The 12149-nt window shown below is 43.5% G+C and overlaps 1 protein-coding gene and 1 pseudogene across 7 annotated transcripts in view; both read right to left on the reverse strand.

Moving 5' to 3' along the window:
• Positions 1–12149, reverse strand: part of RNLS (renalase, FAD dependent amine oxidase) — a 268904-nt gene that overhangs the window by 198983 nt on the left and 57772 nt on the right. The gene's annotated exons all lie outside the window — the stretch shown is intronic.
• On the reverse strand, positions 4852–5242 carry LOC113922958 (annotated as a pseudogene).

Consider the following 12149-nt stretch of genomic DNA (forward strand, 5'->3'; position numbering starts at 1 on the left):
CAGGACAAAGCCTTCTTCTAAGCCCAAGACGCTTAAGAATTCATGTGGTGCTGCCTCTTGATCCGACCTGTTAGAACACAGCATCTCTGATGCCCTGCAAAGCCCTTCACAAGTATGTACGATCTCTAAGGTTTATCTCACGTGTGCGCTCTTGACCAAGCCCCGTGAGCTACTATACGGGGCCTGACGTTCTCCTCTTCTGTTTTGGCTACCCTCCCATCCCCGTGATGTCTGAAACTCAGGCTCTGAAGTCTTCGCTAGTGTCTGAGTGTATTTACTGGCTGACAGATCACTGATTTGCCACCATAACTTGCTGCATGCTGCTGCCCCTGCCAAGCACTGTGCCCATTTCCGATGGACACCACTTTCTCCCGGTGCTTTCGTGCCGACGAGCCGGAGTCCTTGAAGAGCTAAAGTTGCGCTGGGCTCTCTGAAGTTCATGAGATGCAGAAGTCACTGTACGTGGCATGAAAAGTGTATGGCTGGCGGGGAATCCCGCACTCTTTGATTCAGTGTTGTATTTTTCCACACGAGTACTAGAGCAGTGTTGCCCCATAGGCTTCCAAGACCGTAGTGCAGAGCTCTCTGTTTTTCTTTCAAGTTCCCTCCTGCCTATGTCTCCATAGGATTCACCTGGCCTTTCAAGTGGGAATGGCTGGTAGACGAACCAAGCGATGGCTACTGTGATATTCTCAGACAGTTCACTCCCAACAATCACTAAAGCTGTATTATCAGACTAAGTCTGTCTAACTCCATCCACCCTGTGAAAGCGTTCTCTCTCCAGAAGTTCTGACCCATCTTTCCCATGAACCGTCTGCCAGCTGGTCAGTTACACCGGCCCAACGAGACAAGCCCAGACGTGTGTGAATTTGGGTAACGGGCCTGGCTTCGGCTCAAGCTGGGGACCACCACGATGTCTCTACATCAGTAAGAATGTGCTTCCGAGTGTGAGCTAAGACAGGAAAGGGACTATTGAGGTGGTGAAAGAGCAGGTGGTCCTCCGCGTGGCCTTCCTGTGCCTGCCTCCGTGTCTCACACGCTGAGCAGGGCCAAGCCACAGGGTGAAGAAATATCTTACTGAACAGGTGCAGAAAGGCTTCTACCAAGAGGAAAAGTTCTAAATCCTGAGCAGAACTATGTCCCCTAAATCCTGGCCTACTGAAAACAAGCTTGAGAGAGTTGTAGGAAGCCAAGTCATCAGAAGCCAAGGTTCTATGCAAACACTCGTTTATACTAACTTACCAGGCAGCCCTGGGGCTTTCACTGTTTTTTTTTTTTCCCTCTAGACGTCTATGCTTCACGCCCTCCTCCGTCGCTCTTGTTCTCCCTCTTACGGTAGCTTATTTATTTCCTGCCCACGTGCACTGTCTTCTGTAGGCCTTGCTAGGAAACGTGCTTAAACTCTCTTCTGCCCAAATCATCCTATTCTTGAATTAGCCTTTTCCGGTTCAGACCCTAACCACGGGTACTCTTTTTCCTTGTCCTGACTTTCAAAGGTTTTGCCCTTCAGGGAACTGACTGGATGAATCGGAAGGGAGCTGGGGGCAGTGACAGAAGCGAGGCTCTTTAATATTCTGATCCCGTTTTGCTCCCAGGTTTGTGTGTCCTGAAATGTGACTCCGTCCTGTAGATGACAGGGAACCCCTGGAAGGTTTGGAGAAGCATGATATGATGAAATTCAGTCCACCCGTAATGGTTAGTATGGATTATGATGGGGGAACACCAAGGCAGGTGATCCTGAGAGAGAACAGAAGGAAAGGGGGGCAGAATAAAAAAAAAAAAAAAAATGAAGGAGGTTTTAAGTGAAGGATGTATATGTCAGCAAAAGAATGCAGCTATCAGAACTGGCCAATAATTTGGGAGAGAATAAAATGTACTAAATTTGAGATAGAACACATTTCAGATAATGGTTTTTGAGACTGTTAACGGTATAGGACCGAGTCTTGGATAGGGAAGATATAAACATAAATACAGAGAAAAAGAGTTGAAATTGTAGCACAGGCTCATATTACCCAAGGAAAGAACAGAGAGAACCAAACACCAAGAACTAAATAAACCCTAGGAACACCCACAGTTACCAGAATGGTAAGTGAAAAAAGGAGATTCAGATTTTGACCGGCAAGTGGACGCGAGAGGGTGACTTCTCTCGTAACTCTTGTTAATTGGTATTACCCAAGAAACGGTTAAGTGTGGCTTCACTTTTGCCCCCGGGGTAAATGCTCAGACCAGCCCTGGCAAGCTCGGGTCACTGACTGCTCCAATATCAGAACATCACCCTAATGTGGTCTTTTCAGTCTCTCGTTCTAATGAAGACCTTTTTATGCTTTATTAACTACACTTCCCTAAAATGAGGCCAATGCACTTTTGCCTTAGGCTGCAACGAAGTGGTAGTGGTGATTCCAAAGTATTGTGATCGATACCTTAAAAATGCGCACGGGCAGGACAGGTAGTGCCTGAAAAAAAAAGGGGGGGGGGGATTCAATAAACATTTGTGGAAAGAACCAATGAGTGCCTGAACGGGGACAACTTTCATTCTGCACAAACTGGGTGGAGAAATCGGAAGACCGAATAAAATTCTAAATGGCAATGGTGTTGCAGAAGTTGGCAAAGAGATGCAACAATAAAGATTCAACAGTGAGGATTTCTCTAAAGAAAACAGTCCTCAGCCAATAAAGACTTATTAGCAAGCCTGGTGTTGAGTGTCCACAATGAGAAAAAACAAAACAAAACAAAACAAAACAAAAAAAACCCCATGCCCCTGAAAAACAGGGTTAAACAAGCCAAGGATCCAAGGATGCTACACTATGATTTTCAAAACCGAGTTCTGTGCAAGTCTTTTCAGCATGTAACTGATGATTGATGGCAATCTTGCCCCGTCAGGCTCAGCACCGGGCTAGCCTTTGTTAAGGGTAATGATTAGCTTCTGTTTTACGTCTGCAAACATCTATAGGATTTGGAAGGAATCCTAAGAAGACTGATCAAAGAGATTAAGGGAATAAAAAAAAATGATAAGAAAATTGGCCCCAAAGAGAAAGACAAAAAACGTGGTTTATTTAACCTAAGAAAGAGGAGGCTGATAAGCAAAGAATCGTCTTTAAGTACTTTGTCAATGTGGCAAGCAGCTGGTCCTGCTTCCTTGGAGGGAGCACAAGAGAAGACGGGCTTCCCAATGGGAGACACCAAAGTGGTTTTCCCCCCAGGAACTGCCTGCGTGCAGGAGCTGGGGTGTGCTGTCTCACTGTAACAGGAAGTAGCATTTCTTTCTCTGGACCCTCCTTAGCATGAGGATACAGCTATGCATGCAAACAGTTGTCCAGGGAAGAAGGAAAAATTCCAGAGACACAGAAATCCTGTTCTATCTTTACAGCTCTGAAATCCTCACATACACTCAGGCATCAAGAGATGTGAGAAGGAACTCTCACAAGAATATTTTTTCTTAGGAAGCTTAAAAGGGTGGATTCTGAACCTTTAATCTTAAAGATCTTTTTTTAACATTGCTGTTGATTAATTATAGGTTTGCTCTGCCTATGTCCCACTGTGCTATCAGAAAGTAACTGTATTCAGTTTTCTATATTTTTAACCAAGTGCAGAACACTCTTACCGTCTACTATCCCACAAACCTGAACATTCACAGACTTTTGGAAAGTAAGTGACAACTTTTCTGAAAGGAATTATTTGCATGTCAGTTTCAGCCCCTAAAGCAAAATGACTAGAGAGTAACATCTTTCTTATTGTTCTCTTCCCATTCTTGTCTCCCTTAGAAGTCAAGGGCCACTTTGTATATCAGGTTCCAAACTTGGGAACATTTGGCTACAGTCCATCCTTTGAGTTCAGAAAATTACAAAGAACAAAACAAAAGATCCTTTTGTTACATTCCACAATCTCAGACTCATGAGTCATGTAGTCTTTTGGTCACAGACTCAGTTAAAAAAGAAGCCAAGAAAAGTCCTTGCTAGATATTGTATGGAAATGCAGAATCTAGCCAGGACTCTCAGGACCAGAGGGGTTTCAGAACGGCTGGCAAAACAGCAGAGTCACTGTTCATATCACATATTCACCCTGCCCTCCCCTCCCGCGGAGCCAGGACACTGTGCATGGGAACCAGTGAGCGGTGGGCTCACACTTCAGTCAACAGACATCTGCTTGCTAGATGGATTTCATCCGCGCTTATGGTCACTCGGCTGTAGTTTGGAACAACATTGTATCCTGGTTGAACAATGGTCTCCTGGGATGTGCCATTCACGCTGCTAATCTTGAAACAATTTCTACTTGATTTTGGCCCTTGTTTCTGTTTTAGCTTCTCGAACTCTGTCTCCTGGTTAATTTTTGACATACATCATTTTTTTCAAACTGATTAGGGCTTCTGTCCTCTGTCCTTGGCTGTAGGCAGTGTCCCTGATGGCTTTCTGGGCCATGTTCTTCTTTCCATCCTGTTCTAACCCTAACTGGTCAGCTTCACAAAGATGTTGTGGCCTTACAAAGTTTTCATTTATTTCAGGACCAATTCAGAAAAGTTGCTGACCTCAACAGGTAGCATAATACAGTAAGTAGAGTACTTAGTGAGTACTTAATATTTGTTGAATCGGTGTGTGAATAAATGACCTGTGTCATAGTCAAGCTACTGGCAATTTTCTGTTTTATAAACTAGACCTGCTACCCAAAATAACTGTATTCTGCTATCTACATTCCCAGGCAATTGTAAAAGAATACTCTATTATCTATTAGCTATTTAAATTTATTTTTTTTTGAGGTTCTTAGTTTATTGATCAACCCTCTCCTGAACAATCTGCACTATCACCACAGATAAAGTCACTGCAGAATGCTTACTCCTTCTGTTGTGCAAACTCTAGCTCACTTGTTACCAGCACCAATGCTGGCTTTCGCAGTCCTCCTGACTCTTCATTCTGTTCTTGCATTCCTTTGGCTGTTTCCTTGAGGTCCTTTTCTTCTCATAAAGGCTATGTCTTGCAAGTCTATGTTTGGGTTCATTTTTCCTTGCATAATCCAAGGAATCCTAAATCATGCCAAAGCCAGTTGTCTTGCCACCACCAAAATGGGTTCAGAATCCAAATGCAAAGATGGCATCTGGTGTGGTCTTGTACATTGTGGCTAGTTTTTCCCGAACTTTTGTCTTAGGTACTGTTGCCTTTCTGGGATGAAGAACATCAATGACCATTTGTTTCTGCTGAAGTAGTTGGCTGGTCATGAACTTCCGGGTTGGGATAGTTACTGTTCCGTTCATGATGGCGGCGGGCGAGCTTCAAGCAGCCAGGGAGGAAAAGGCTAGCTATTTAAATTTAAATTCATTAAAATTAAACAAAATTTCAATTCCTCAGTCACACTACACATATTTGAAGTACTCAACAGCCATATGTGGCAGTGCCTACGAGATCCAACAGTGGAGATATAGAATATTCCCATCCTCACAGAAAGTTCTACTAGATAGTATTGGATTAGACCGTTTTCAAATTTATCAGTACAATATTGGCTCTCTGGATAATCTTGTGCCAAATACTGACTCTATTTAACCTCTCAATGCACCTCAAGTACTAAAAACACTCGCCCTAGACTGAAAGCTGATCACACTACAGTTTATTTTCCCAATCCGACAACCCAATGGTAAGAAACATCAGCAAGGAGAAACTTGACTTTTCTGTCATCTGAGTAACAAAAGATGATGCTGCATTGTTGTTGTTGTTGTTGTTGTTGTTGTGTGTGTGTGTGTGTGTGTGTGTGTGAAAGACATTTGAACCAAAGACTTCATATCATCATTCATTCTTTCATTCTACATAAAATCCTCAATCCTCATACGAAATACGTTCTACAGAGCATAAAGAAATCTGTAAACCCCCTCCTTTCACAGGGCGATCAATGTTCTTCACATTTATAAAGGCTCTGGGGACATCCTAATAACTGCCTGTAGAGCGCCTAAGTAAAGAAACAGTTCAGGTGGTGGAATCTACAGCAATGCAAGACAGCCTTCAGCACCAAGGGAAGGGGATCTTCTCTAAATGGGTTTTAGCAAGCCTCATTTTTTAAAATTTTCTTTAGTTACTTTTGTTAACAAGAACTGTGTTTACAAATAATACTGCCTGAATCTGCAATCATAGCTTAGATATGCAATTCTACCCATAAATACACATGTGTACACGCATGTGCACACACAAGCACATGCAAACACTTACTGATATTCAAACAGATCCTGTGGTGAAAGAAGTAATCCTCAGCCTTCTAGATCACCGTATCTTCTTTTTTTTTTTAAAGATTTTATTTATTTATTTGACAGAGAGAGAGAGACAGTGAGAGAAGGAACACAAGCAGGGGGAGTGGGAGAGGGAGAAGCAGGCTTCCCGCGGAGCAGGGAGTCCGATGCGGGGCTCGATCCCAGGACCCCGGGATCATGGCCTGAGCCGAAGGCAGACGCTTAACGACTGAGCCACCCAGGCACCCTAGATCACCGTAATCTTATTAAATTAGATATTCAGGCTTGTAATTAAGATCTTACAAGTACATATTCACCCACAAAGAAGAATCACTCAGGTCAAGTGGGTGGTAAAGGGTATTACTTTCTATTGACTGGCCAGAGTGCTGCTGCAGAGTACAACCAGGCCAGTAAAGACGCGATTTGGTCGAGTGCGTCTCTGCATTCATTTGCAGCATTAACTCACAGTTTGAGCAGACATTAGAGATTAGAACCCCTCCTGGTCATGGTGCAGTCATGCATTAGCTGTCCAGCTCTCCTCAGATCCTTAGGAAATCTCAGTAGGATATTCACACACACACACACACACACACACACACACACACACACACACACGCACACAGCCCAAAACCCACAGGGGCCAATCGAGATTTGTGGGATGACATGAGGTCCGAGTGCATGAATGTGCTTACCAAGATGGATCCAGCAAAGCTGTTCCTTCACCCTTGATTAAATCTACTTCATCGTCACAATCTTGCAATGGACCCCAACACCCAGCTACTGCCAATGAAAATCAGAAACAGATTCTGTGCAGTAAGCCTTTTAATTACTTTTTTCAAAAGATCCAGACAGTAAGAGCAATGCAACAACTAGTCCTGGGGCACCTGGGTGGCTCAGATGGTTAAGCGTCTGCCTTCGGCTCAGGTCATGATCCCAGAGTCCTGGGATTGAGTTCCGCATCGGGCTCCCTGCTAGGCAGGGAGCCTGCTTCTCCGTCTGCCTCTGACTCTCATGAATAAATAAATAAAACATTAAAAAAAAAACAACAACTAGTCCTGAGCAAAATGCATCAAATCCTTAACTACCAAATTTAGAACTCATACCAGAATGAGTAGATGCAAAAATTTAGTAACACAGAAACCTTGACCCAAATGATAAAGAAGTGATGAAGTTCCAACAACGAATTGAGCATCTGTGCTTGTTTCTACTTCTTTACCATTTCCTACTAAATGACATTATACACATAAAAACAAAACAAACACAAAAGGACAAAGAAAATTTGAGAAAACAGTAGGTGAGGCACAGCAACAGAAGTCGGAGAGCCGTTTAGTACGTGGATGCAGGGAAGTCGCCCAGGCTCATTAGAGAGAGCCTGACTTCTAAGTCTGCAAAGCAGGTAAGACGTGGGAAGCCAGCAGAGATGCAAAAGTCCAGGAAGATTCTGGAACTGTGTCTTGGAAGGAAGCAGGGAGGGGTGGACAAGAAAATAAGAGTGTGGTTGAGCACTTGGACCCTGGGGATTCCCCCCATTTCCTCTTCTGCCCCTCACGACCAGAAGACTTTGTGACCCCATCATGGTGGAGGACTGGAAGCTCACTCTCTGAAGATGCTGAGTCTGACAGGCTTGGGAATCTGGGTACTGGTCGCCCTCCTTAGTGCAACACAGGATTACGGGAAAGTCCACCTATAGGGAAAGTCTATATATTCCCGGTGAGACCTTCTCCCCTCCCTGGCTTTCTTCCTCTGCTTGCCTCCTGGAACTCTAGCACCAGACCTTTAGACTCTCCCCACCCCCACCATCCCATCAACCTCGCCCCCAGGCAGAACACTAAGGGTCTGAGGAAAAAGGCAGAAACACAGTAACATTTAGGAACTGGGCCCTCACAGTTTCTCAGGCTGTTTTCCATACAAAGGACATTGCCTGAGGGGGTGAGTAAAGAATGAAATCCAGTCTTTACCCAACTTGGAGGGGGCGCTACCTTTTTCTAATTAGCATGAAGGCATCCACCAGTCAACTCACACACTCCCGGGGATCCTTTTTCTGGTTCATACAAAGGTACTGAATGGGTTAACTTCAGCCCTGTTGAGTGGTCTCCTCTCAAATGGTCAGAACTTTGCCTCCTTCGGTGAAGTGTGCCAGCCCACATGTCATCACTTCCCACTACACACACACACACACACACACACACACACACACACACACGAAACTTTCAACTGGCATTGTAGCAATGTGCCTTTAAAATATAAATAGATAGGGGCACCTGGGTGGCTCAGTCGTTAAACGTCTGCCTTCGGCTCAGGTCATGATCCCAGGGTCCTGGAATCGAGCCCTGCATCGGGCTCCCAACTCGGCGGGAAGCCTGCTTCTCCCTCTCCCGCTCCCCCTGCTTGTGTTCCCTCTCTCTCTGCATCTCTCTCTTCAAATAAATAAAATCTTTAAAATATATATATATATATATAAAATATAAATAGACAACCAAGGGTCACCAGCCATGAAGAACACCAAAAGCAAAAAGCAAACAAACAAAAAAAGAAGCAGGAACCAAGAGGAAAGATAAAGTAAACTTGAAAAAAAGTTTGTTATCCTCAGATGGGTAAGAGAAGATATTGTATCTTAAGAAAGGACACAAACAATAAAAATAAAACAGTAAAAAAAATGCAGCAGGAGGACAGAAGGATAATATTGAGGTAGCCTTAGAAAGTAGAAAAAAAGCCCCAAAGATGGAAAACAGTAGGGAAGAGGGGGAGAAAGATGCTTCCAGAGAGGCATGGTTGAAAAATGGATCTCCCATGTACCTGTTCTTAGGAAATCACTGTGAGATGTACTCCACCCCAACGAGGGAGTAATGCCAGCAAGCGGGAAACGCGATACAACACCAAGCAGAGGTGGTGGAATTATCCCAAACGATGGTGAGGAACAGCACCTCTGAGGCCGACTCACAGAGCAACTCGTTCAGAGAAGAGTTCCAGAACAGAGAGCATGAAGGGAGAGAGTCTCTCAGAAAATGAAATAATAAATGAATACACAGGTGAAAATAAGTACATAAATTAATTGGTTGATAAGAACATCTGCTGTGGTTGGATGGATTGAGAGAATGTTTCCAGGTGGGCCACGCAGGCTATGAATTAATGATACTGACTCGGGTCCTCAAAATTCCTCATATTCCAAGCGTCCAGAAGCCACAGAAGGCAGATTTACTCTTGTTTGAGGAGGCTGGCGAGGGTTATGGAAACATTTCTTCCTTACTCTTCAGACTTCCACTAGGATAATGTTCTCTAGAAACTTCCAGCTTCTCTTGCACGCCTCTGTCGTCCACAGTCGTGGATTTAGGCCACAGGGGCCACGGGGAGGAGCTGGGTATACAGAGCTCAGCGGCTTCCTCCCTCCTGCGGGAAAACTCAAGTCTGGTCTTGCTGCTCCCTGGCATAAATTTCAGAGGCGCAGGCCCTCCCTTCCAAAGGTCCACGGTGCTCCAGGGCTGCCTGCTTGGCTGGATAGACCTGTTCAGCACCGAAAGTCCACTTTTGCCACACACCCCATCACATTCTCCAAGATGTCTTGTAAGTAGCAAATGGTGAGAGTTTGATCTGCATTTGGCCTGACTCCTTTGTCTTTCTCAATTTGGTTCCAAACTCCGGGGGGGGGGGAGGAAAGGTCTGTTAGTTATTGCTCTCCCAAACAGCAACACTGTTACAGTTTTGTTTTTTTTTTTTTAAAGATTGTATTTATTTGACAGAGAGAGACACAGTGAGAGAGGGAACACAAGCAGGGGGAGCGGGAGAGGGAGAAGCAGACTCCCCGCGGAGCAGGGAACCCATTGCGGGGCTCGATCCCAGGACCCCGAGATCAGACCTGAGCCGAAGGCGGATGCTTAACAACTGAGCCACCCAGGCGCCCCAACACTGTTACAGTTTTGTATATGTACTAGGATGGGTAGCAGTATATTTTACAGAATGAGCAATATGCAAAAAGAACAATTTAAAATTCAGGATTCAATGACTAATTTCCTAGAGTATAGAAGACAGAAAAGTCTCCTTCCTCTAACTGTTTCTTTGCTTTAAGAGAAAATATGTTAATTGTGAAATATTCCAAACATACAAAAAGAATAGAAAACACTGTGAAAACACTTATGAATCATCATCCAGCCGTAATAAATTGTAACTTTTTTGCCATGTTTGCTTCATACCATATATTATTTTTTAAAGATTTATTTTTTTATTTGAGAGAGAGAGACAGTAAATGCTTGGGGGCGTGGCAGGCGGGGAGAAAGAGAAGCGGACTCCCTGCTGAACACAGAGCCTGATGCAGGACTCAAGAGCTGGACGCTTAACCGACTGAGCCACCCAGGTACCTACCATATGTTAAAACAGACCACATGTTAAAAACAAATACATAACGGATATAGCTGAAGCCCTCTGAGATCACATGCTTGTTTCTTCTCTCTCTCTCTCTCCAAAGATAACCACTATCCTAAAATTGGTAAGTATCGTTCTGTCATTCTGATGAATGTGTTTTCCCAATACTCTTAACCTACACGTATGTATATACCATATAGTATTGTTTTATTGGTTTTCACGTTTCAATAAGTGGTATCATATTGGATATGCAATTCTGCAGCTCATGTTCCCCAGGCAACATTACCAGTTGAACAGTGATGCTGGTGGACAGTCGTAGGCTCAAGAGTACCTGACCTGAATCAAATCCTGGCTCCAAACCTATAACCTGTATGACTTCTGGCAAGAGACCTACTCTCCCTGCACTTCAGTATCCTCGTTTACAGAATGGGGGTAATAACTGTCCCCTCTCGGTGGGCTGTCGTTAAGAGTCCATGAGCTGCTCTGGATAGAGAACTCAGAGAATGGTGTACCTGGCAGGCACCAGAGCGCTGCAATGAGTCTTCCTTCTCAGTGGGACTGATATGTTGACACGAGGTTGACTACTAACACGCTGAGCTTACATGTATCATCTTCTTCTGTGTTTTCTCTTTCCTTTGGTCATTTGCTCTCTTTTCCTGACTTTTATTTAACTAATGTTTCCTAAATTCTGTGTTCTTCCCTCTGCCAGTTTAGAAGCTGTAATTTTATCTAGTTATTTTTTTCTGGCACCACAAACGTAATGACCCATTGAATATATGTATATGCAAGCTCCTTGGTGTTGTCTAGTATTTTGGTTTAATGTTTAAAAAAATATGAAAAAATAGCTATTTATTTGCAGTTGACAATTAATTACATGTACAGATACATTTACAAACCTCTGTGCTCACTATTGCTCTTGTGTGTCATATTTTTTTCCTTTGGTCTTGCTTTTCTTCCTGCTTAAGTATATCCTTTAATAAATCTCATAGTGATTGTATGTAAATAATAATAATCCTTTAGTCTTTGGATAACTGAAAATGTATTCTTTTTCTCACAAAATATGGCTTTGGTCCTGGATGAATGTAATGCCATGTGTAGTGAAAGCTTTCTTATAATAAGAATGTGCTGATGACAGAATAAATGAATGGATGAGTCCATAGGAAACAGAAGGGGGCACCAAGGCAGGGTCATCCAAGAGGCCTAATGTGATAACATATGGTTTCCAGAAATGCATGTTGCTTTACTCTCTAACAAATTGTTTCAAATGAGAATTTGCTGGAAAAAAAAGTTTGATGGTAAGACCAAAGACGTTTGAATGAAGTATTACTTAATAGGAGCTGAACTGAGCAAATGTTTCTCGATAAATGCTCCTAAAGTCGCGGGTCCTAATAGCTGACCCAGCTAAAGGTTAGGAAATAACACCTTACAACTGGGGATGAACAGAGAACAGCAACTGATTTCAGTTGTCATGATTATATGGAGACATCGAGAAATACTCAGAAGGCAGCCTTCTCTATAAAGGAGGCTGCAAGTTAACAGGAATGCTAGGGCAACAAAGAGAAACTCGAAGGCAGAAGGATATTATTTGGGT

The sequence above is a fragment of the Zalophus californianus genome, chromosome 15 (assembly GCF_009762305.2).
Source record: "Zalophus californianus isolate mZalCal1 chromosome 15, mZalCal1.pri.v2, whole genome shotgun sequence".
Classification (NCBI taxonomy): domain Eukaryota; kingdom Metazoa; phylum Chordata; class Mammalia; order Carnivora; family Otariidae; genus Zalophus; species Zalophus californianus.